Genomic DNA, 25,339 nt, shown 5'->3' with positions numbered 1-25,339 from the left:
AGCTTGAAGGGGGAAACCAGATGACGCTATGGTTGCCCGCTAGATGGCGCTGCTATGGGTCAAACGGATGTAAACTGCGTTTTTTAAATAGGAACCCCCATTTTTATTACATGTTCGTGTAGTACGTAAAGAAATATGAATGTTTTAGTTGGACCACTTTTTTCGATTTGTGATAGATGGCGCTGTAATAGTCACAAACTTGTAAGTACGTGGTATTACGTAACATTCCGCCAGTGCGGACGGTGTTTGCTTCGTGATACATTATCCGTGTTAAAATGGACCGTTTATTAATTGCGGAAAAGGTCGACATCGTTTTCATGTATGGCTATTGTAATCAAAATGCCCAAGGGGGGTGTGCTATGTATGCTGCTCGGTATCCTGAACGACATCAACCAAGTGTCCGGACGGTTCGCCGGATAGTTAGGCTATTTAAGGAAACAGGAAGTGTTCAGCCACATGTGAAACGTCAACCACGACCTGCCAAAAATGATGATGCCCAAGTATGTGTTTTAGCTGCTGTCGCGCGCAAGTCAGTAGCAGACCAATGGCGCGCGATCGGTAATCTCAGATACGTCGGTGTTGAGAGTGCTACATGAACATCGACTGTACCCGTACCATATTTCTGTGCACCAGGAACTGCATGGCGATGTCTTTGAACGTCGTGTGCAGTTCAGACACTGGGCACAAGTGAAATTACTGGACGATGACAAATTTTCTGCACTCGTTCTATTTAGCGACGAAGCGTCATTCACCAACAACGGTGACGTAACCCGGCATAAGATGGACTATTGGGCAACGGAAAATCCACGATGGCTGCGATAAGTGCAACATCAGCAATCTTGGTGGGTTAATGTATGGTGCCGCATTATGGAAGGAAGGATAATTGGCCCCCATTTTATCGATGGCAATCTAAATGGTGCAATGTATGCTGATTTCCTACGTGATGTTCTACCAATGTTACTCTGCACCACTGATAACGTTCCAACGATGTTGTTACAAGTACAGGAAGATCGTGTTACATGCTCGAGGAAGGTGTCAGCTATGTAACAAACTAAAGCAAGTTGTCAAGACGTTCAACGATGTTTCTCCATCGCCTCTTCCTGTATTCCAGGATATACTACCTTCACTTATAACAACATTCCAATAACAATTCGAATGTAAACTTCGATGGATGATAATAAGTGTACACATGTACGAGCTTCTATATGCTCTAGAAACATCAGTGTTGTACGTGAATTTTCTGACATAATGGTCGGTTTTTGATAATAAGCTAAGGTATGAAAGCTCAGGAAAAAATGTTTTAAGCTTTAAGTGAATTCATTGAGAAAAGTTTGTGGTTGCCTACGGAACCACAATTGCACTCAGACAATCGAATAGACGGCCTCAAAATCTCTCGTGAGGTTACGAAAAAATATGTAATGCATGCAATGCACATTAAATACTTTTTCACAGAATGCTCATTTCTTACCAGAAACAGGTGCCTATCACAGAAACGTTCAAATCGATATGTATAAGTTGTAATTTACAATATATTATGCGGTAATAGCTATCGAAGATGGAACTTAGCTCTCCACGGACAATTCTGACAAGTATTTTAAGTATGATAGAGCAGGATCTAGATTCCTGGAACGAGAATGAAGAAAATTTTTCATCTGCTATAAGCAAAAACTCTTCACCGTCGTTGGAGGCCGGCAAAGGTGCAAAGTGATTCTGAAAGCTGACACTGCGCTGTCAGACGATGGTAAATTTGAAAATTTTAGTGGAGAAGGCGCACGGTCAGCTTCGGTTTATTGGGAGTGTTATAGGAAACTGTGGTCCATCTGTAAAGAAGACCAAATGTAGACAATTAGTGCAACCGTTGTGAACATCAATTGGAAGTAATTGCAGAACGGTGAAACCATGAGTAGGGGACAAGGTGTTGGAAGTCTCATCAGAGAACGTGGAATTCGGAGGCTTGACCATTCTGTAAAACAGTGTAGCTGATGATTTGTAGCAGGTCTGATGACAGAGTACATTACTGCCGCAGGCAAAAAGGTTTCAGAGCACACGGTTCAGTGCGCATCGTTGAACATGCAACCCACAACAGGCGATACCTACGTCCATCCATTTGACCCAAAGACATCGGCAAGCACAATTGCAATGGTCGCAGTGCAATCGGGATTGGACCAATGGAAACCTTTTCAATTGGGTTGAATTACGTTCCATGTTACAACAGTTCGGTGATCGTGTTGAGACACGCTCTCGTACAGCAGAAGCGATGAGCGGAACACGCACTAGCCACAATTCCGTGGAGGTAGTTGTATTACCTTGGGCTTCCATTGGACCATGTCAGATCCAGACTACGTGAATATTATTGCTGAACACCTGTATCCCTACGTCTTCGAGTAGGATAAATGTGGACTGAACCGAGCTATCACGGTTTTGGAGCACGACAGTGAACTCACGCTAATATCCCGGGCATCGCATAAGCTGATCCAATATCACACATCTAGAAAGCAGTCAGGTGCTAGCTTCCTGGCCGCAAACTTCCCACTCGTGATTTATGGGGATTGCATTACCTGTGTGAGGACGTTGGTTTAGGGTCGTGTAATTCCATGAGCCATGGACCTTACCATTGGGGGGGGGGGGGGGAGGGGTGGCTTACATACCTCAGCGATATGGATAGCCGAGGTGCAGGTCCAACCACAGCAGAGGGTTACCTGTTGAGAGGCAGACAAACGTGTGGTTTCTGAAGAGAGGCAGTAGCATTTTCAGTAGTTGCAGGGCAACAGTCTGGATGATTTCGCCAGGATCAAGCATCACGTTAACTCGAGAGCGGCAAACAGGATAAAACACCGAGCTAGTCTCGCTCTGGTTAGAGAGAGAGTGCGCGACCTGCGCCACCGGCTGGATGTTATGTCCAGGGAGTTGCTGTATCTTCACCTAACTATAGCAGCTTCCTTGACCACTCAAGACTGGGACCAGGTTGACGGTGCCTCCTGGTCTCTAGCAGAATGCACCAGCAAGAAGTCAATGGCACGCCAACTAGCCAAGTTTGAGCGCCTCAACAACAAGGCGCAACAGACTGGGGACACACGCACGGTGGTCACTCTAAGTGACAAGCAGCTCGATGAGACCACCTTAAAAATACTTAGCAAGGGCCTCAATTTCGCAGTGACCCCTAGAAACGAGTCTGTCACAGCCTTCATCAGTGCAGTTGAGCAAGTGGCCAACACGCTACCTTCTAGTGTGGCCGAAGAGATCCGAAGAGAGACCTGCAGGGCGCTCACCAAGACCAAGCCACCCAAATCCAACATTTCAGGTGATGAAAGGGTGGCACTAAGGCGTCTCCGGGAGGATGACAGCATTGTGGTGTTGCCCGCAGACAAGGGGAACTCCACAGTCATCCTAAAGAAAACAGAATATGACAGAAAGGTGCAACAACTTCTGGAGGATCCTGCATACAGGTCAATAGGTAGCGACCCTACAGAGAAAGTGGACAAAAAGTCCAGGGCTCTGTTGGAGACGGACCTGCCTGAACAAGTCATCAAGAAGCTGCGTCCCAAAGCGCCAGCATCACCTAGACTTTATGGACTCCCCAAGGTTCATAAGGATGGGGTTCCACTGCGACCTATTGTCAGCAATATAGGCGCAGCAACTTACCCTACTGCGAAATACCTGAAGATGATGTTGACACCACATGTGGGTAAATGTGCACATCACATCCGGAACTCAGAGGATTTCCTGCAACGACTGGGCCAGCAACACATCACAGACATCATGGTTAGTTTCGATGTGGTGTCTCTCTTCACACGGGTACCACAGAAGGAGTCACTTGAGCTTATTGGAGAGAAGTTCGATGGGGCTCTCCTAGATCTATTCAGGCATGTACTCACCTCGACGTACTTCCTATATGGGGGTCAATTTTATGAACAAACAGAAGGGGTGGCTATGGGCAGCCCTCTATCACCAGTGGTGGCCAACCTATTTATGGAAAGGTTTGAAGAGGAGGCACTCTCTTCAGCCACATATCAGCCCAAGTGCTTTCTTCGGTATGTGGATGATACCTTTGTCATCTGGCCCCATGGTAGAGAGAAGTTAGATGAGTTCCTGCTACATCTGAACTCTTGCCATCCGAACATTCAGTTCACAATGGAAATGGAGAAGGATGGACTACTTCCATTCTTGGATGTTCTGGTGAAGAGAAAGGCAGATGGCACATTTGCACACAGTGTGTACCGCAAACCTATGCACACTGACTTATACCTCCAAGCCAGCAGTTGCCACCATCCGGCACAGAAGAATGGAGTGCTCAAAACACTGGTCCACAGAGCAAAAACTCTGTCATATCCTGATAGTCTGGCCACAGAAATAGAACACTTACAATCAGTGTTCAGCAGGAATGGGTACTCCTCTAGAGATATCCAGAAGGCACTTCAACCTGCTAAGCAAGAAGAAGAACCAGAAGAGGCAAAGAAGGTGGCATACCTGCCATATGCCGGACCTATCTCTGCCAAGATCAGCAGAATTCTCCAGAATTATGACATCAAGAGCATATTTTGCCCACCCACCAAAATTGGGGCTATGCTGGGAAATGTAAAAGATGACCTGGGGCTACGCAAGCCAGGTATTTACAACATACCATGCCAGTGTGGGATGTCATACATTGGCCAGACCACCAGAACTGTGAACATCAGGTGTAAAGAACACCAGAGACATACCAGACTCAGGCAGGCAACTAAATCAGCCATAGCAGAGCATTGTCTGGAACTTGGTCATTCAATGGCTTACAATGACACCAAGATTGTGACACAGACCTCTTGATTTTGGGACAGTGTCATTAAAGAAGCCATTGAGATTAAGGTCACAGACAATCTAATCAACCGTGACTTGGGATACCAAATCAGCACTGCCTGGAATCCAGCGCTTGAGCTTGTGAAAACTCAACGCAGAACACTCCGGGATTCTACAAGAAATAGAAGTGGAGACCGAGAGAACAGCCGTGAGACAAGGTGTCTGACATTGGAGACCAGATCTGACACACCCCAGATCATGAACTCGACTTCAGAAGACGGCCAGGCCAGGCGCGGACGGCGGAGGGAACACCAGCGACCAGAGAGAGACAATGTAGCCGTGTCTGGCGGGCGCGGACCTCAGACGGAACACACGACGCGGCGCGGACCGATTAGGGAGCGCCCAGCACGAAACAGAAGTGGAAATCATAGTAACAGTCAGGAGATAGAGTACCCAACATCTCAGACCAGATCTGACACACCTCAGATGATAACCACATCCGTTGAGGACGGCCAGAACGGGCGCCGACGGCAGTCGGAACATCTGTGACTGGAGGGGTCCATTGAAGCCGAGTCTGGCGGGCGCGGACCACAGATGGAACACTCGACCCGGCGCGGACCGATTAGGGAACGCCCAGCTCCTCCCAGGCATAAATACTGGACTCGATCGACCCAAGGATCAGTCTCAGGTAGCACCTGAAGAAGACAACGAGACACGCTGTTGAAATATCGTGCGAGAACGACGCGAACATCCGGCTGGATTCCCGAATATCCAAGATGTCAACAGCTCGCCGGGAAAGCATGAAGAATTGCAAAAAGTTACTTGTTTTGTATAAAGAGTAATAACTTACAGATTTACTAATAATGGCAATATTTTTCAACAACAATAATTTTTTAATCAAATTAAATACGAAATAATTACTAAGTTGAAGTATATTTTAATTCACAGACTGGTCAAGTAAAGATAATTTGAAATGTTCTGCAAATTTAAAAGACTAGATGAAATACATGAATTTAATTTTAAAGCAATTAATCACCATTTATTCAGAATAACCGATTAAGAAGCAAAAATCAATGACTAGACTACTAACTGAAATGGAATGAGTGCAAAGAAAAAAATTCGTTGGTCTTTATTTTATATATACAGCTTAGAATTAAATGATAACAAATACCATCGTATTTTAGGTTCTTCTGATTTACCATTAGTGATTAAATATGAAAGGCTGTAGTTAACTTAAAAAATGCAGAAGGAAAATTTTTCTGTAGGCTATCAAATCTGCATTACATACTTTAGATACAAATTAAGAAAGAGTTAGTAAATACAAAAATATTGGGTTAGTATCAGATGAAATTTTTAGAAAGAGAAAATTAGTTTTCCTGTTCAGTTATCAGATGTTTCAAACCGAAAAGAAATGAAATACTTCATTTAAGGATTATGCATATAAAACCTTTGATAATGAACTAAATATTATTGTAAATCCTCTTTAATATACACAAAATAAACAAGCAAAACATGTAAACTCTCTTTTAATTCGAAATGAAATTAATTCACACTACTGTTAGATATAAAATTACTTCTACATTAATCAGTACACAAAGAAGAAAACATAATAGAAAAATTTTACTTTATGGTAGATGTTTAAGATATTGTGATTTACAAGACAGAAACTACATTCATGAAAACTATTGTAAAGGGCGAAAGAAGTAAAAATAGATAGGCCTTCTAAAGGTCACAAATTAAATGTAAAAATGACAATAATTCATTTGAAGCTTCTTTCGTAAGTTATGCAGATTTGGAATGTTTATTGTGAGATACACAAACTTGGCAACAAAATCCTCACAAAACTTAGATTAACAAATATCAAAAACATTTACTAATTTCATTCAGTTAAGTATTCTAAAGGTGATTAAAAAACTTCTGGTATTTATACAGGTAAAGATGTAGCAATAATATTCGTTGAAATAAGAAGAATCAAGAGTGACTGCTAGAATATACTAACTAAGTACTCGAATGAAATTGAGTGAAGAAAATGTAATCAATAAAAAAAACGAAATTGGTAAATTTTGTTCAAAACAATTTACTTTTGGTGAAAAGAAAGTATGTGATCATTGTCATTTAACAGGAATATATTGTGGAAATGCTCATGAAGACTTCAATCTTAATTACGAAAAGTCTAAATTTATTCCAGTATATATTCAGAATTTATCAAATTGTGAGTCGCATTTGTTTACTATATGATTATCAATTGATAATAAATATAATGATGAAACTCCAAATAACGAACAAAAATATATTTGTTTCAGTAAACATGTTGAAGAAGGATTAACTTTAATATTTTTAAATACATTTAAATTTATAGCTTCCAGTATTGAACAATGTTCTTCTAACACTACAAAAGAACGATTTAGAGAAACAGCAAAATATTTTGAAGGTGAACAATTAGTTTTAATAATTAAGGAAGAAGTTTATCAATATGAAATTATAGATTCTGAAGGAAAATTACCCAAGAAAGAATATTTTAAATTCCAGACTGAATTAAGATAACATTTCTGGTCAAGACGTGAAAGAGCAAATAGAATTTAGAAGAAAATCAATATAAAAATTTAATAAATATACTAAATTATATAATAAATCTGATGTTTTAATTTTAGTAGATAATTTCGAAAATTTTAGAGATAAATGTATTAAACGTTTTAAAATAATTCGATAAGGTATATTACAGTTCTATGTTTCAGTGTTAAAAATGACTAAAACTGAATAAGATTTATTGCATGGTTATGATATAACTTTATTTTTTGAAAAAGGAATTAATGGTGAAATTTCCTAAAATTTTAAAAGATATCCTAAATCAAGTAACAAATATACACAAAATTTTAAACCAATGAAATAATTAAATTATATTACATATTTAAATGCAAATAATTTATATGGTTGGGCAATGTTCAACTTTTAACATTTAAATATTTCATTTGAAAAATATTTCTACAAGTTAATAAACAGTTCATCATTTGGGAAATCAGGAAAAAATTAGACTGATATTAAAATCAGATAAAAGAAAATATACATAATATATTTCAAGACCAAGTAATGAAAATGCTACTGCATTTTCTGAAGCTTTAGTAGCACTTCATATGAAGAAGTTTAAAATCGCAGTCAATAAACTAATTTATATAGGAATGAGTGTTCTACATATACGGAAAACAATAATCTTTAATTTTCGTTACAATGTTATAAAACAAAAACATGGTGAAAATAGAGATTTCTGTCATATTGATACTAGTTCTTTCATTTATGATATAAGTACTGCAGAATTTTAGAAAGATTATTGTATTTCATATGAGTTTTTAACTAAAAGATAATATTTATGAACTTCCCCAACTAAATAAGAAAGTTTTACTTACAATTAGCTATGAATGCAATGAAAAAACACTTCAGTTTAAAATCGGAATTGCATGTATATTAAGTTGGGAAACAACAAGAAGAAATCTAAAGTCGTTAAGAAATCAGTTGTGAAAAATGGAATTGCTTCTGATGTTTATGAATTAATCTTTAACTGACTAAACAAAACAATACACAAAAATGAACTTGTTTACGTTATTTAAATATGAACTGTGTACAGCTAAATGTGATAAAAGTGTTGTAAGTTTTGAGGATGACAAATATATTATATTACGATATCGAATTAATACATTACCATACAATTATTATAAATTAAACCCAAATAACATAAAAGATGATAAATACGTTTTTCTTAAAAGCATTACAAAGTTGCACAGAAGATTAAAAAATGTTTAAACAATTAATCTTTTAGGATTTCTTGGTGATATATTAATTTCCAGTGACTATTCAAATAAAATTTACAAAAAAATTTTCCAGAAAGACATTCAACATTTAGATATTAAAAGCTGCTTTCTCTGTTTTTTAAATATTTTAATTGTAACATATTATCTTTTGAATGCATATACGTATTTAGCAGAATATATAACTTCCTTTCAATGTTTTTCACAAATAAATGTTTAAATATGCCATTTATGAGGAAATACTTTTTGTTCATATCTTTTACAGTCTTCACAACCTAATTCTAAATGCCAATTATGTCGAGTTATTTTAATTTCTACATCAATTTCTTTTCCTTAAATGCACACTGCAGATATTATTTTATTTCCACTTTCCACTTATAAGGGAAAAATTATTGTAATTATAAAATAAAAGCTATACTAATGTTTTCATTCACAATTGAAGTCACTTTGTGTAACTAAATAATAATTATCTTATTTACAATCACAAACAAGTTTTAATAATCATTGATGACAAAACAATCCTTGGGTTTATGCAAATCAAATTTGTGAGAATTTAAAATATAAACAGTCTTGAGATGTTGTAAAACATGACAAATAAAATACTACAAAGCACATGAAAATTTCAATGCAGGTACTTGACCGCCACTTTAAAGTGTTCCTCCACATACAAGATTTATTAATGTACCTGGTTTATATTCGTTTTTTATCACTTCACATATGGCATTTGCAGAAAATATTCAAGACTGGGTTTATGAATACACTTTACCACTAGAAAACATGGGGATCATAAAATGAAAGAGGAAATAGCTTACTTGGAAAAATTAATAAACCATAGAAACTAAGAAAATAATACATTGTTACCACACATAGATACACAATTAATTGATCAAAATTTAAAACCGAAGTTTATTAGTAGGTTATATCATTTAATGGGCAAAATTAAACAGATTTTAAGACAAATAGGTGTCTAAAATGTGAAGATTATTTAAGAATTAAGTATGAACCATAAAATTAAATTTCCAAGAAGTTTCTGCACAATAAAATATAAGTAATATTCAATAAATTTTGTTATATGCATATAATTAACAAAGATGTCTGAAACAACAGACACCACATTCATATAAGTATATAGTTCTCACAATACTGGCCATGACCTTCTTCTGTGTGGCTGCACACATATTGTCCAAACTCTTACAGGAATGTGTCCCATGGGTAATGAGTGTGTTGGGGTCTGACACTACAAATGTAGTGTGTGAACATACAAGGTGAGAATGTGGGTCTTGCATGAGGTGTGCATGAGATATACCCTGCAGTCACGCTATGCTCTGTGCCCACAGTGGCTCAGATGGATAGAGCATCTGCCATGAAAGTAGGAGATTCCAGGTTTGAGTCCCAGTCAGGGCACACATTTTCATCTATCCCCATTGATATATATCAACGGCCCTCAGCAGCTGAAGTTATTAACTTAATTCTAATTTAAGTTTTATATTTAGTTTTAGTATCTATCAAATTTGTTATGCAAACAGTTTTGAACTAGATTTTTTCAGTTACTTTATTTACATCTTGCAGTTGCAATATTGTTGTTGAATGTTTTGCGTTATTATATTCATCAACTAATTTAAAAACTAAGTCAGTCCATTTATAATTTCCTTGAAGAGTAAATTTCATTAACATCCTTTCTTTCAGTGTTCTGTTAATTCATTGAACTACATTTGCTCTTAATTCACAAAGAATTGAATTATGACGAATGTTAATTTTTTTATTAATTCTTGAGGATCTGTATTATAAGGTTTTTTGCCATTATCTGTTTGCAAAGTTCTTCTCTCAACTCGAATATATTTTGGAAAGGATCAACTATATTATCACATGTTTTATCATTAACCAATACTGCCAAAGCACATTCTGAAAATACATCTATTGCAGTTAATGAATAACTATTTCCTTTATTTAGTTTTGGGGTTCCTTTAAACTTTCCAGAATCAGTTTTGGCTAAATTAGATTGTTATAAATCTTTTCAAACACAAATTTCATTTTTTCTTTTAAAATTCTTTGTGATTTGTTTCTGTAATTCATTAATAATCTGTTCACGAATATTTTTTAACAAATATTCATATTTTAGTTTTAAAATCTAAAGAAACACCTTCAATTCTTTGTTTTCCACTTTTAGTTGTTAATTTATGAGGTGGATGAGTTTCAGTAAACTTTTTGCACTCACAGACAATAAATTTCACTTTCAAACTTCATTTATATAGAATAATAAATTATTAAAATATTTTAAGAAATACAATTTACAACACTGAAAGAGCTTTATCACAGTCTGATGGAGTGCATCAAAAAGCTAAAAGAAGGTCTGCACGTTTTATATTATCGTGAAATATTAGAGAGATTGACACAGAAATTATACAGGATTGGGGAATGACATCATTAAAAGAAAGGCATTTATCGTTGCCACAGAATGTTCTCACAAAATTCCAATCACCAACTTTCTCCTCCAAATATGGATATATCTTGTTGACACCGACTTAAATTGGGTGGAACGACCACCTAGATATAATAAGGGAAATCAGAGCTCATACAGAAAGATATAGGTGCTCATTCTTTCCGCTCGCTATATGTGATTGGAATAATAGAGGATTTTGAAGAAGGTTTGATGAACCCTCTACCAGGCACTTAAATGTGATTTGCAGGGTATCGATGTTGATGTAGATTTTTAATGTACAGTTAAAAAAGCTGGATTAAAATATTTTGAGTCTGAGACCATCAGGAGTTATTTTGTAAGGGTTTTCTAAAACTTAATCCTAAAATGAAAATTATTAAACGTTAAATCTCTGTTTTATGTTTTTACCAACAACAACAACAACTTGTTTAATCATAAAATAATATTCATTGAAGTTGTGCATTTTTGGTTCGCCTCTAGTCATTAAAGTAAAATCAATAATATATTTATTGTATACTCTAAAATTAAGATTTTTAACACAGTTAAGTATGTAGTTAAATCTGTTTCTGAATAAACCTTTAATATCTGTATTTGTCAAGTGATTATTTAGTTATTGTTTATTAATATTTTTATTCAGGTATGTCAAAGTAATTCTAAAGTGAGGTTTTGTAACAACATTTGGCAACTCATTCTGAAAATAATGGTTGTTTGCTTCAACTGGATCATTTATAACACAATTATTCTACTCTTAAAACCAATGTAACTTCTAATTAATTTCAAAGTTGCATTTAATTCTTTTCTGAACATGCTCAATAAATCATTTATTTTGGTATATATTCAACATTGGAAATATTTGATGTATGATTGAATATTTTGAGGTTCTAATGATTGAACATATTCCAGTTTTTCTAATCCATTATTGAGTTTATTTAATAATGTCCAGTTATTAAATTTGAATTATCATAGCACTTATTACACATCCATAATAGTCAAAACGAAATGAACATAAATTACCAAAAATTACTTCACTGAAGTTTTGAATTGTCTTGATACTGTAGTAAAGATCTTAATTACAGTATATGCAATAAACATATTATTGATTTTACTTTAATGACTAGAGACAAAAAAATGCACAACTTCAATGAATATCATTTATTCCCAAATAGTTAACAAATAGTTCATGTATATTTCCTAGATATAAATCAAAAACCAATTTTATATTTTTATTTTTATAACAACAAATCCAGTGATTTCAAACATCCTCAGAAGTATATAAACGTACTAAATCACATTCTAAATTTTTTGGTTCATTAGGTAATTCATCAATCACAAAAACGCGACGAAAATGATTATATTTTAATTGTTTAAACAATTATCTTATGTCAAAATTACATAAAGGATTATTAAATTTTTCAATAACTTCTTTGAAATCTCCTTTCTTTACCACTTCCAAATTATGTCATTTTTGTTCTTCTAATTCTTTATCAACTTCTTTCCTTATATATAATTGCATTTGTAATTGGTGCAGGTCCAACTGCAAGTCAATCATTTGTTGGTAAATAAGATAATGCAGCTATTAATAATGGTAATAATTCAACTCCATAATATGTTTTTCTTTTCTTCATTAAATATTGATGAAACTTTTTCACAACAGTAATAGTTAGTGAAGCAAGTAAATTTCTACCAGTTTTTTAACATCAGTTAAAAATGGATCAGTAATTTTTAATTGTTCATTGTTGAGTTTAAGATTACTTGATTAAGTTCTGTTTTGCCACTAGGTAACAAAGTATAATCAATTGAAAATTTATTCACTTATTTAGATTGACAATTACTGAAGAACTTTCATAAACGCCATCCATTTCTAGGAATTTCTAGTCCCATTCCTACCTTTTTTATTCCATACACAATGGCTCTAACTGAAGTTGCAGCAATTTTCTTCTGCTAATGGATAATCATTAGCATAATTCTTTCTTTTGCAAAAATTGTAATTTCTTATCAGCTTCATGTAATTTTTCTAAATCTTACTATCTCTGTAGCAGATATCATATTCTTTACTTACTTCCTACAGTGGATCAGTTCCTTTATCTCATCTAGGTAATCTTTCTTCTCAATTGATTGCCAGGCCACAACATCAGTAGCCTGGAAAATACATCTCAAATTTTAAATTATGAAACAAAATTTTCAGTGTTCATAAATGTGTATGGTAAATTATTAAAAAATCTAACTAAACAAGGTATTCTTTTGGGATTGTTTATTATAAAATAACTAAATTTGTTTCTTAATATTTGCATTATTCCATATTTTTTTATAATTTTTATTTCTAGCAAACTCTTCACTATGAATTATTGTTAATCCACAAATTACATCTCTATCATCATCCATCCAAATATATTATCTTGGTTTTTTGGAATTTTTTACCACACCCTCATCAACATTGTCAAATAAATCACCAAGATTTCTTTCCAAAAAACTAGGAAGATATTTTTCAACTATTGTTTTAATCAAGTTATTATATTATTTGGTCTACTTTGTTTTCTTTCCTTAATTATAGAAATTTAACTGAATAAAATTCTTACGTTACTTTGTCAATCAACACAATATAATTCTGTTCCTTGATCATCCATAGGATCTTGTTTCCTAGTTAAGAGTTTAATTAATCCATCTTCTACTTCATTTTATTTTTCACCAATTTTTAATTTATCACCACTGAATTATACAGCTAACTTACCAACACCCTTAAATTGTCCATCAGGTCTAAATTCAAAAACATTCTCCTCACTCTGATTAACAAATTCTATCATCTCTTTACTTATATTTATTTTTGAAAAATACCAGTCTCTTGATTGTTTTCTTTTTCGTAACAAACTATTTATTTCTGTTTCACCTCATGTATAATCTCTTTAATCACTTTAATAATGTTTAATTGATGGAATATCGTTAAATACTCCTAAATAATGCTTGTCTTTTTTCTTCAATTGCTTCCAAAACCTCTCTTAATATATCAATTACTTGCTTAACTTATCTATTACACCTTTCACTAGTTGATCCTCCTTAGTTTTTCATATTCTGTTATTGGTTGCTTTTTCTATTGTTAGACTATTATTTTAATTACACTTTTATTTTTACTTTTTTACTTTTTACTTTTTTGTTTATTAAGAAGTTCTGGATCATATTTTGCAAACATGTTAAGAAAAACTTGATAACCATTTTTATTTTACATTTAACGTTTTATGTTTAGCATTTTTATTCAAGACATTAGGTTTACAGTTTATGTTAAATATCTGTATTTAACTTTTATGTACTACATTTATATTTAACTTTTACATTCATTTTTTATGATCAATGTTTAAATAATTCTTAATCGTTTACCTATATTTATCTTCATTAGTTTTTCTTTTTATATCTATCTTAATAAAATGAAATTTATCTGTATTCCAAAATTCACTACATACTTATTTAAGTTCATCAAACTCTACATCAACATCAACAAATACATCATAAACATGCTTTTAATTTAGTATAATCTTTTTTAAAAGTGTTTCAAAAATTAATATTAAATCCAACTTATTGTTTTGGTATTTTTAATAAGTTTCGCTTAAATAAAAACAATTTAGACCTTTATATCTTCCTCTGGTAAAATATACTCTGACTATATCTTGAATTTCAAGAATGAAATCATCAAGAACTACAACTGAATTAATTTCACATTCATCTAATGGAATGATTTCATCATTATTTTCAATGAAAAAACAATTTTTTCATTAATTTTATCTTAAATTTTTTCACACACTTTTATAAATTCTTGATTTTTGTTCGATCTAAACTTGTAGAATAAACATTCAAATGACTAATTTTGTTCCAGTGTAACCATCAGTCTGGTCAAATATAATTATCAATCATTAATCTAGTATTTCCACATCTTCTTGGACCTACAATTGGACATAATACAGAATTTGTTAAGAGTTTTTGAAGCTTGTTTTTTCATTTCTTCTCTGTTACCCTTATTTTTGGGTCACAATCTGTCATTTATTTACATAATTTCTACTAATATCAATGAGTACATTATTTCAATTGAGTGACAATTCTTCTGTTCTCACAAAAAGCTTAAGTGTTCCAATAAGTGTTAGTAATGAAAGACTTTTTTTTTCAACTTTTATATCTGATGCACTACACTGGTAAATAATAAGCTGTTACTGTCATGGAGAAACAATATGCATTCCTGTTGGCCAATGTAGCTTGAAAAATTTTTTCATTGGAAAGCACAAATATTGCTATTTAAGCAGATTAAATTTTACATAGAATTGTTTTCGAAATTGATAAAAAATTATTTATCGATGTAGAAGATTATGTTGATCAAGTATATGATCTAATAATCAAATTGTTGAATCAAATAAAAAAAGGGTTACTGAAGATGTTCCTAAAATTATTCCATTTGAAGTAATTAATGAAAATTTTATTCTAGCAGATGAAATGTTCATTAAACATAATGATCATTTTCGTAGAGAAACTAATATTACTGCTTCACTAAACCTAATTATGACTGTGGTTTTCCAATAATTGTCGAATCAAATCGAGCACACAAAAGTTCCAATTTTCGACAATATTCGGAATTTAGAAGTAACTATAACTCATGGAATCTTTATTTTAACTGACATTAATGGTTATTATGTAACAGTCAATATAGAAATCAATTAATACATTTTTTACATAATAAATCATGATACAAATCAAAAGTTATCAATTTCACTTACTTTCTGTTAACAAGAAAACAAAAATCAATTTTAATCTTCCTAGCAAAGAAACAGAAATTAATATTAATACTGGTCATGACTCAATTCATGTAAATTTTTCACAACTTCAAATGGCTTTTGATGTTATGCACACAGATAGAGTTACTTTTTATGCATATGATGCTAAAACAAATATTAAACTAATTGATAATTATGTTTTAAAATTGTTTAATGTTGTTGAAATAAAAAAAGGAAATCACATTTTATCTAGAATCGTATATCCTTTCATTTCTTCTTCAACTCTTATTACTTTAACTTCTTCCCTTTTCAATGATTTAAAAATGGAAGGACATATTCTTAAAATAGTAAAATTAAAATTTAAAGTTCTTGAAAAACTGGTTCTTGAAAGTATTTATGTGGTTTGTAGGCATGTACAGAAATCAAACATGAACGATAAACAATTTAGGTAAGGAGAGAATAGAAGATTTTCAGATGTGGTGCTACAGAAACATTCTGAAGATTAGATGCGTACATCATGTAATTAATGATGAAGTACTGAACAGAATTGGGTAGGAAGAAAATTTCTTATGCAACCTGACTAGATGAAGGGATATATTGGTTGGCCACATTCTGAGACACTGAAAGATCAGCAATGTAGTACTGGAGGGAAGTGTGGGAGGTTAGAATCGTAGAGGAAGACCAAGAAATGAATGCACTAAGCAGATTCAGTAGGCTGTAAGCTGTAGCAGTTATTGAGAGGTGAAACGGCTTTCATAGGATAGAGTAGCGTCGAGAGCTGCAACAAACCAGTCTTCGGGCTGAAGACTACAACAACAACACCTCTGGAAAGTAACTAAGGATGTGTTGATTCCAATCTGCATACAATTGCTTTTGTATTGCTTTCGTCAGTGGTTTTGACTGTGTTGCCAGTGACAACCAAATGCACATAAGAAAGTGGTTCTGCTTACATCAAAACAAGGTCACTGATGTTTTGTGTGTAACTCAAACATATTACCACATCCAAGAGTACATAAGCAATTTATTTACCAACTAGACTAAGCTTGTTGTGGCACTTGAACAGGATAGGAAATGTTTCGCACACAGATATGGAGATGATGGCAGTAGCACACTTCTGAACTATTTCAGAAGCATTTCTGCATACTGTTGGAACCAAATATAGTATGCATTTCTAGTGGTCGAATGAGGATACGTACACATCAGTAATCAAGGAATTTGCATAGTAGCAAATGTCAAAGCCGTAATTTATGTATTACACAAGGGGAAAATCCGATACAATGCGAAGTCATTAGGTACATGTCAATAAGAAATTAAAACTCCTGATTACTGCTATTGGTATGCCTACTAAATCTGAAATGTTATCGTAAATGAATATGTCGCGAAGTAGAGGTCAGTGATTAAACTCTGTTTGATCAATTTAGTAAACCAGAAATGGAAAAGATCAGGGCATTCTCCTTGCATGTAGATCAGCATCCACCAAATAAACGACAACTAAAGAGGAATCATACCAGGAAAATATCAAATTTACACGTCATATAAATTCCTGTTTAGTACCGCAGTAACGCTTGAGAACTACTTGCGTCATGATTGATGCTCAAAATTCTGTTTGCAAGAAATTGCAATAATAAGTCAGACACAGTAAATAATGCAGTTGTATGCACAAAGTAAAATGTTCTGCCTTAGTACTGACTTACTTTATTAGCTGATCACCGACGAAACACCGCCATCAGCATCATCATTCTGCAGATTGTTAACGAGCATTCGGAGTATGTTTCCAGGTATGTGAATGGTTGGAAGACTTCTTAAGTAATAGAACGTAGAACGTTGCCCTCGACAGCAAATGTTCATCATAGCCGGGAGTGTTGTCAGGAATGCCCTAGGGAAGGCTGATACGACAGCTATTATTGGCTATGTGCATACATTATCTGACGCACAGGGTGAGCAGCCATCAACCTCTGTTTACTGATGATCTGTAGAGTACGGGGTGGTATCTTTGTTGAGTGACTATAGGAGAATACAAGATGACTTAACCACAATTTCCAGTTGGAGTCATGAATGGTAGCTAGCTCTAAATGTATAATAATGAAAGTTAATGGAGATGAGTAGGAAAAATAATCCTGTATCCTTAGAGTACAAAATTAAAAACTTTCTGCTTGACGCAGTAACGTCGATAAGATATCTGGGCGTAAAGTTGAAATGGAACAAGCACGTATGGACAGTAGCAAGTAAAGCGAATTGACGACTTCGGTTTATTTGGAGGGTTTTTGGGAAAGTCTGAGCCATCTGTAAAGAGACCGCTAGTAGAATACTTGTGAGATCAATTTTTGAGTACTGCTCCAGTGTTCAGAATCTCCACCAGCTCCGATTAAAGGAAGACAACGAAACAATTCAGTGGCGGACTGATGTATATGTTACCAGTAGATGCGATGAACATGCAGCTGCTACAGAAATGCTATTGGAACTCAAATGGTAATACCTGGAGCGAAGGGGGCGCTCTTTTCGAGAAAACTACTGAGAAAATTTAGAGAGGTGACTTTCAAGTTGACAGCAGAACGATTGTAATGTCACCAACTTATACTTCGCGAACAGACCGCAAAGATATTATAATAGAAATTAAGGCTTCTACAGAGGTATAAAGATAGTCGTTTTTCCCTCGTTGTGGTTGCGAGTGGAACGCGAAAGGGTATGTCTAGCAGTGGTACAACGTAATATCCGCCACTCACCATACGGCTCCTTGCAGAGACTGTACGTGTATGTAGATCACCGTTACCACCATCAACCTGTTAGACGCGAAGCTGAATTCTTGTTACTATACACTACTCAGTGCAAGTTGCTTTTAAAGTGGAAACACACTTAGCTTGATGAAATATGTGAGCAGTACTCGAAGTCAATGGACAGTTGACAGTTGGTGTTTTCCCCGAGCACTAATATATTATGTATCGTACACGGAGATACTGAATGCACACGTTGTTAGCTATAACTTACCGGCTTTAATAAAATCCTCTAATCAAATATGCAACGAGTCGAAAAAGTGGCGAAATCGTGATAACTACAAACATTCATCGAACACGATTTGATAAGGCGAAAACGTCTGACACAAATGTGTTAATCAAGTATGCTAGGTCAGGTCTCAAAATGTCAAATACGCCAAAGAGTATAAAACGAAAATATTATTTCTGCACTACATATATAACGAAAGTTTCAACCTTGTCTCGTACACACCCGTGACAGGGAATATGGTTAATAGTAATGAGCACTTACTATTGTTCTCAAGAGGTGTTTGCTTCCCGCGGCCTATTTTCAGTAAGAATGTGATACACTTTGAGCAGAATTCATGGACAATCACTAGTATCTTGATACGTAGTGGTATTGTTGTACAGGTTCGCCAGGCGTATTGACGTAACTAATGTTCCACCAAAGGGGTACAACGTTTTTTTGCATAACCAAGTTTCTTACAATTGTGCTCATGTAGTACTTACGCCGTCTTGGGTGTTCTACACTTATACAGAGACCACAAGTCAATCCAATTTGGTAATTTGTTATGGTTAAGGTACGTCAAGTTCGGAACTCAAATATCAGTCGCACAAAACAGGCGATAAAACTCTTGAAAAATTCTGGAGAAAATACACTTTAAAGTTTTTGGGTGTCTTTAATACCGGTAAGCAAGGTCTGTGATAGAGAGCTCGCCTGCCAAGTGTGTAGCATAAATTCGATTCCAGGCTGACACAAATTTTTAAAGAATTTTTAAGAGCATTTCCTGTGTGTCGGAAAATACGTAAAGACGGAAAAAATCAGTAGCACTCGAGACTGCTAATCACTTAAAGCTATATTACATGTTAACAAATTTCCCTGTTTCAAATAGCCCTTCTTGGAATTGCCAGGCTACATTTGTACCCTGTCTATTGCGCCCATTAGCAGTTATTTTGCTGCCCAAATAGCAAACTTAATTTACTACTTTAAGTATCTCGTTTCCTAATTTAACTACCTAAGTGTCACCTTAATTAATAAGACTACATTCCATTACACTGGTTTTTCTTTTGCTTCGTTTCAAGATAATGTCCGTTCCGTTCAACAGCTCTTCTAAGACCTTTCCTGTCTCTGACAGACATACAGTGTGGCATTAGCAAATGTCAAAGTTTTTATTCTTCTTCTTGAACTGCAATCCCTATCCCAAATTTTTCTTTTGTTTCCTTTACCGCTTGTTCAATATACAGATTTAATAACTTTTCAACCACCCAACCACTGCTTTCCTTTCATGCCCCTCTACTCCTACTACTGCTATCTGGTTCAAAAACGGTTCACATGGCTCTAAGCACAATGGAACTTAACATCTGAGGGCATCAGTCCCCTAGACTTAGAACTGCTTAAACCTAACTAACCTAAGGACATCACACACAGCCTTGCTCGAGGCAGGATTCGAGCCTGCAACCGTAGCAGCAGCGCTGTTCCGGACTGAAGCGACTATAACTGCTCTGACACAGCGGCTGTCTTATTGCTATCTCGTTTCTGTACAATTTGTAAATAGTATTAGGCGTCCTATAAGTCTACCCCTGCTATCTTCAGGATTACGAAGAGAGTATTACAGAAACACTGTCAAAAACTGTATCTAAGTCTACTAATGATTTGAACGTAGGGTTATCTTTCCTTAACGTATCTTCCAAGACAAGCCCCAGGGCCAATGTGGCCTCGTGTGTTCCTACATTTCTCCGCAATCCAAACTGATCTTCCCCGAGGTCCATTCTTCTGCAAAGAATTCATATTTGTATTTTGTAATGATGAATTATTACACTGAAAGTTAGGTAATTTTCACTCCTGTCAGCAACAGTTTCCTTTGCAACTGGATGTATTACCTTCTTCTTGAGAGTTGAGGGTATTTCTCCTGGCTCATACATCTTGTCCATCAGATGGAATAGTCTTATCTTGGCTGGCTTTCCCAAGGCTATGAGTAGCTCTGACAGAACATTGTTTACTCACGGGGCGTTGTTTCGAATTGATCTTTCAGAGCTCTGTGAAATTCTTTTAACAGTTTCATATCTCCCATCTCATCCTCATCTACGACCACTTCCATTTCTATAACAATGCCTTCAAGTTTATCTCTCTTGTACAGACCCTCTATACGCTGCATTCATCTTTCAGGTTCCCCTCCTTTTCTTGGGACTGGTTTTCCATGTGAGCTCTTCATATTCACACAGCTACTTCTATTTTCCTCAACGATCTCTTTAATTTTCCTGCAGGCGGTATTTATCTTTCCCAACCTGAAATGTGCTTCTAAATCAGTACATTCGTCCTCTAGATATTCCTCCTAAGCTATTTTGCACTTCCTATCAATCTCATTATTAAATGTTTGTATTCTCTTTCCGCCACTCCATTTGCTATATTCTTATATTTGTTCCTTTCATCAGTTAAATTCAGTATTTCTTGTGTTATGGGTAGGCTTCGTGGTTCTGTTGTCTACGACAATGCTTTCACTACGCTATTCATAGTAGTTTACCCACATTCCTATTTCCTTATTCATTATTGTCACACGCAAAAATATACGTTTCTTTGTAATTATAAATTCTTCATGAACGATCTTTTATAAGATATTGTTAATATTGATTGTTTGAATATAAACAATTAAAAACCAATTTTTCATATTCATTTGTTTTGTTCTTCACTGAAATGATCGCAGAAAGGTACCTTTGTCTAAAATTTTATCTCTGCCAGGACTTGAACCCAGTTCGTCAGTTTTCAGGCAAGCATCGTACTTCAGAAACACACTGACTGTCTGGAAACCGACCTAACTTTATGTTAAACAGACTATCGGTAGTTCTCGATTTACTCGAGAATTTATGAGAGTTGAATTGAACACTTTGTTCTATTAATACCTGAGTTCTGAACTTTACATCCCATAAACATAAACTATTATAAAAATAAGATTGTCCTGTGGTCTCCGTTTTAGACTATATTTCATCATACATCATATCGAGCTATCGTAATGCTTGAGACTTTGCTTTATTCTGTGGGACATAGGTTAACTGTGACTACACTTTAAATCTAAAAGTTTGATACATTCATGATGAAATGTACCTGAATTTTTAAATATCCGTTTCAGGTGCATAGAAAGAGAGTCTACCATCGAGTTTGGGTGCCTACTCTCCCCCAACGTTTCGAGAATACCCACGTATTGTTTTGATGCTTCATGCGAAAACCTAGTAAGTTTTATATACCAATATATCGTTCAGCTACGTGGTTAAATAGGTCACAGTTAACGAAACAGCCAGCATAATTGTACATCTAGCCACTAAAATTCAATTATGAGTAAATATGAATGAAATTTCACTAATGGAATAACAGGGATGAAGTAATGTAATTGTACGGAACATGTATCACTCTAGTAATTCTTTAAACAGAAATTGGATACCAAAATTACCGATTTTTGAAAATACTGTGAGCAGTAGACGTACTTTATAGAGTAACGTCGTTTTTTCAATCGATCATTGACGATGTATAACTACATGTTTAGCAATGTAATTCAATTTAAGAAGAGTGCAAGCGAATATTAATATCACATACCTCTGAAAGACATAGAAAAGTTACAAACCATAAATGTCGGAAAATCTGAAGCTATAGTTTTAGGAAGGGAAACGACGAGATTTAACGTAAACTGCCTAGCTTTCGCAGACGATGTGGAATACTTTCAGAATATGTGACAGAGGCAGTACTGATGCAGATCTTTTAGACAGGGTTCCCAGTACAGCTGGTCTCAGGTTCTCAGTTGAGAAAACCGAACTCATGACAAATATAGAAGAGCATCAAAATAAGTAGAAACTGAAAGAAGTTAAATGAAGGAGTTTTTAAGTTTAAATACCTTGAAGAAACCATTCAACAGCATGTACAAAAGAGTGTACAATCGAAGTAAAAACTGGTAAAACGGAAACAAAGCAACGTTTAACTAAAAATATTTACAACAAGAAATTCACCTCTAGAATTACAGAAGTGAAACACTTTATCACAATGGGAAGATCTGTGTATCTATGTTATTTATGTTTATGGGACAGGTGATACATTACTTTAAAATATGTGGTTAAACATCCTAGGTCAAGATCGCAAAAATTCCATTATTAGTTACCAGTTTCACCTCACTGACGAGCTATCTTCAGGCGTAAAATACAAAAAAAAAAAAAAAAAATGCATGAAAGCGGTGAACAATAACTACACACATTTCATATTCAAATTTTCATTCTCTTACATACTGATAAACGTATTGCTGACTTCAGTGTGTATCAGCCACTAGGCATTATACGTCGTCGTAATATGTTGAAATGAAGAGCTATTGCTATCGTGTATGTACTGGAAACTTTTATGGATCGTGTCAAAAGTACATTTGGTAAGTGCTACAAAGCACTAATTTTTCCGCAGTAGGTCGTTATGGTTACATAATTTACAACGTTACCCATATAATATCTTGAGTACTCTCATTGCCACACTTGTGTGTGAATGCTAGGTGACTATCATATAGTCCATTTGTGAATGAAAATGTGGCGTTTTATTTCTAACGCTTGCTACAGAAACAAGGAGGTAGATGTATTACGGCTGTCAGAAAACGGACCTCACATGTAACATCAACATAAGCAAAACGAGGGTAATGGAATGTAGTCGAACTAAGTCGGGTGATGCTGAGGGAATTAGATTAGGAAATGAGACACTTAAAGTAGTAAAGGAGTTTTGCTATTTGGGGAGCAAAATAACTCATGATGGTCGAAGTAGAGAAGATATAAAATGTAGCCTGGCAATCGTAATGGCAAGGAAAGCGTTTCTGAAGATGAGAAACTTGTTAACATCGAGTATAGATTTAAGTGTCAGGAAGTCGTTTCTAAAAGTATTTGTATGGAATGAAACGTGGACAATAAATAGTTTGGACTAGAAGAGAATAGAAGCTTTCGAAATGTGGTGCTACAGAAGAACGTTGAAGATTAGATAGATAGATCACATAACTAATGAGGAGGTATTGAATAGAATTGGGGAGAAGAGGAGTTTGTGGCACAACTTGACTAGAAGAAGGGATCGGTTGCTAGGACATGTTCTGAGGCATCAAGGGATCACCAATTTAGTACTGGAGGGCAGGGTGGAGGGTAAAAATTGTAGAGGGAGACCAAGAGATGAATACACTAAGCAGATTCAAAAGGATGTAGGCTGCAATAGGTACTGGGAGATGAAGAAGCTTGCACAGGATAGAGTAGCATGGAGAGCTGCATCAAACCAGTCACAGGACCGAAGACCGCAACAACAACAACATGTAACATCACTGCAACAAGAAAATGCTAATTGCCAGATGGTGCTACAGTTCAACAAAGTTTTACAATAGCGTGCCCCTATAACACTGTAAAGAATTGTAAGGTAACGAACTTCGTACTAGATTAACTTTATACGGAACGAACATTAATAAAACCGACGAACAGAAGGGACAATTTCGGAACTAGAGTTGGAGGAAAAAGATCCTATTAATATGAGTCCCGGAACTCAGTACAGAGTTGTGTCGCATTCACGTCACAAGAGATGTACCAAGTGGCCTCCAATGGATAGCAGGTAATAGGGGTAGAAGCGGCTGTCCTGCAGGATACGCATAATCGTTCCTTGACTTACACCGTGTTGCTGGGGCACTAGCCTGGAGTTTGTACTAGATTTCGTCTCAGTATCCTGTAGAGCCCAGTCCTCCAGATCTGGTGTACTCACAGTCTGTAGCCTTCCTGCACGTTAGTGTGTATGACAGGACCCATGATCACACAAACGCCTTGAAAGGGCTTCAAATCTTGTGTGATGTTATTGGTGTCTCTGAGGGTACTTGTTTTGGTATAGTCGTGCAGCCTCTCGACCGTTTCCATGTGCTTTGCCTTACACAAACACCATCTCGGTTTATTCCCGACATGAATAATCACACAGCCTGTAAAACACAGAGAACACACGGCACGTGGTCAGAGGTATTGTGATTCGTCAGCGCCATCCACGATGGCAACGATGCATTCCCGGACACATGTTCATAGGATCTTTTATGCTACATTTCCAATCAGGAATCCGTCCCTGCAGTTTGTCGGTTTTATTAATCTAAGGAACCATGTTCATTTTCCACTATCTGTAGTAACAGAAGCTTATTACAGAGGAAAGACGTTGTAAATCTTCAATGGTGAGTGGCGCCATCTGCCAGCAATGAAGCTACATATGCGGCCAGTTCTCAGACAGCAGTAAGATTTCTACTTCGTTGTTTCTATAGCTAGAGTTGCGAGTGAAATACCGTATTTGCATCCACATGAGCATTATATGATAGTTATCACTGTTAGTCACCTATCATTGAGACATAAGCGTTCAGTATGAACACTGAAGATATTTATGTCTATCGTTGTAAATTATGTAACCATAACAACCTACTTTAGGTAAGATTAGAATTTTGTGGTGCTTACCAAATGTACTTCTGTACGTCTTCATTTTTGACGAGATATGTAAACGGTTTCAGTATGCCCAAGACAACAAGAGTCTTTCATCTCAGAAGATTATGATGATGTGTAATGCCTGGTGGCTGATACGCAGTGAACTGAGGAAAAATT

The sequence above is a fragment of the Schistocerca cancellata genome, chromosome 4 (assembly GCF_023864275.1).
Source record: "Schistocerca cancellata isolate TAMUIC-IGC-003103 chromosome 4, iqSchCanc2.1, whole genome shotgun sequence".
NCBI classification, from domain to species: Eukaryota; Metazoa; Arthropoda; class Insecta; order Orthoptera; family Acrididae; genus Schistocerca; species Schistocerca cancellata.
This window is presented reverse-complemented; position numbering follows the sequence as displayed.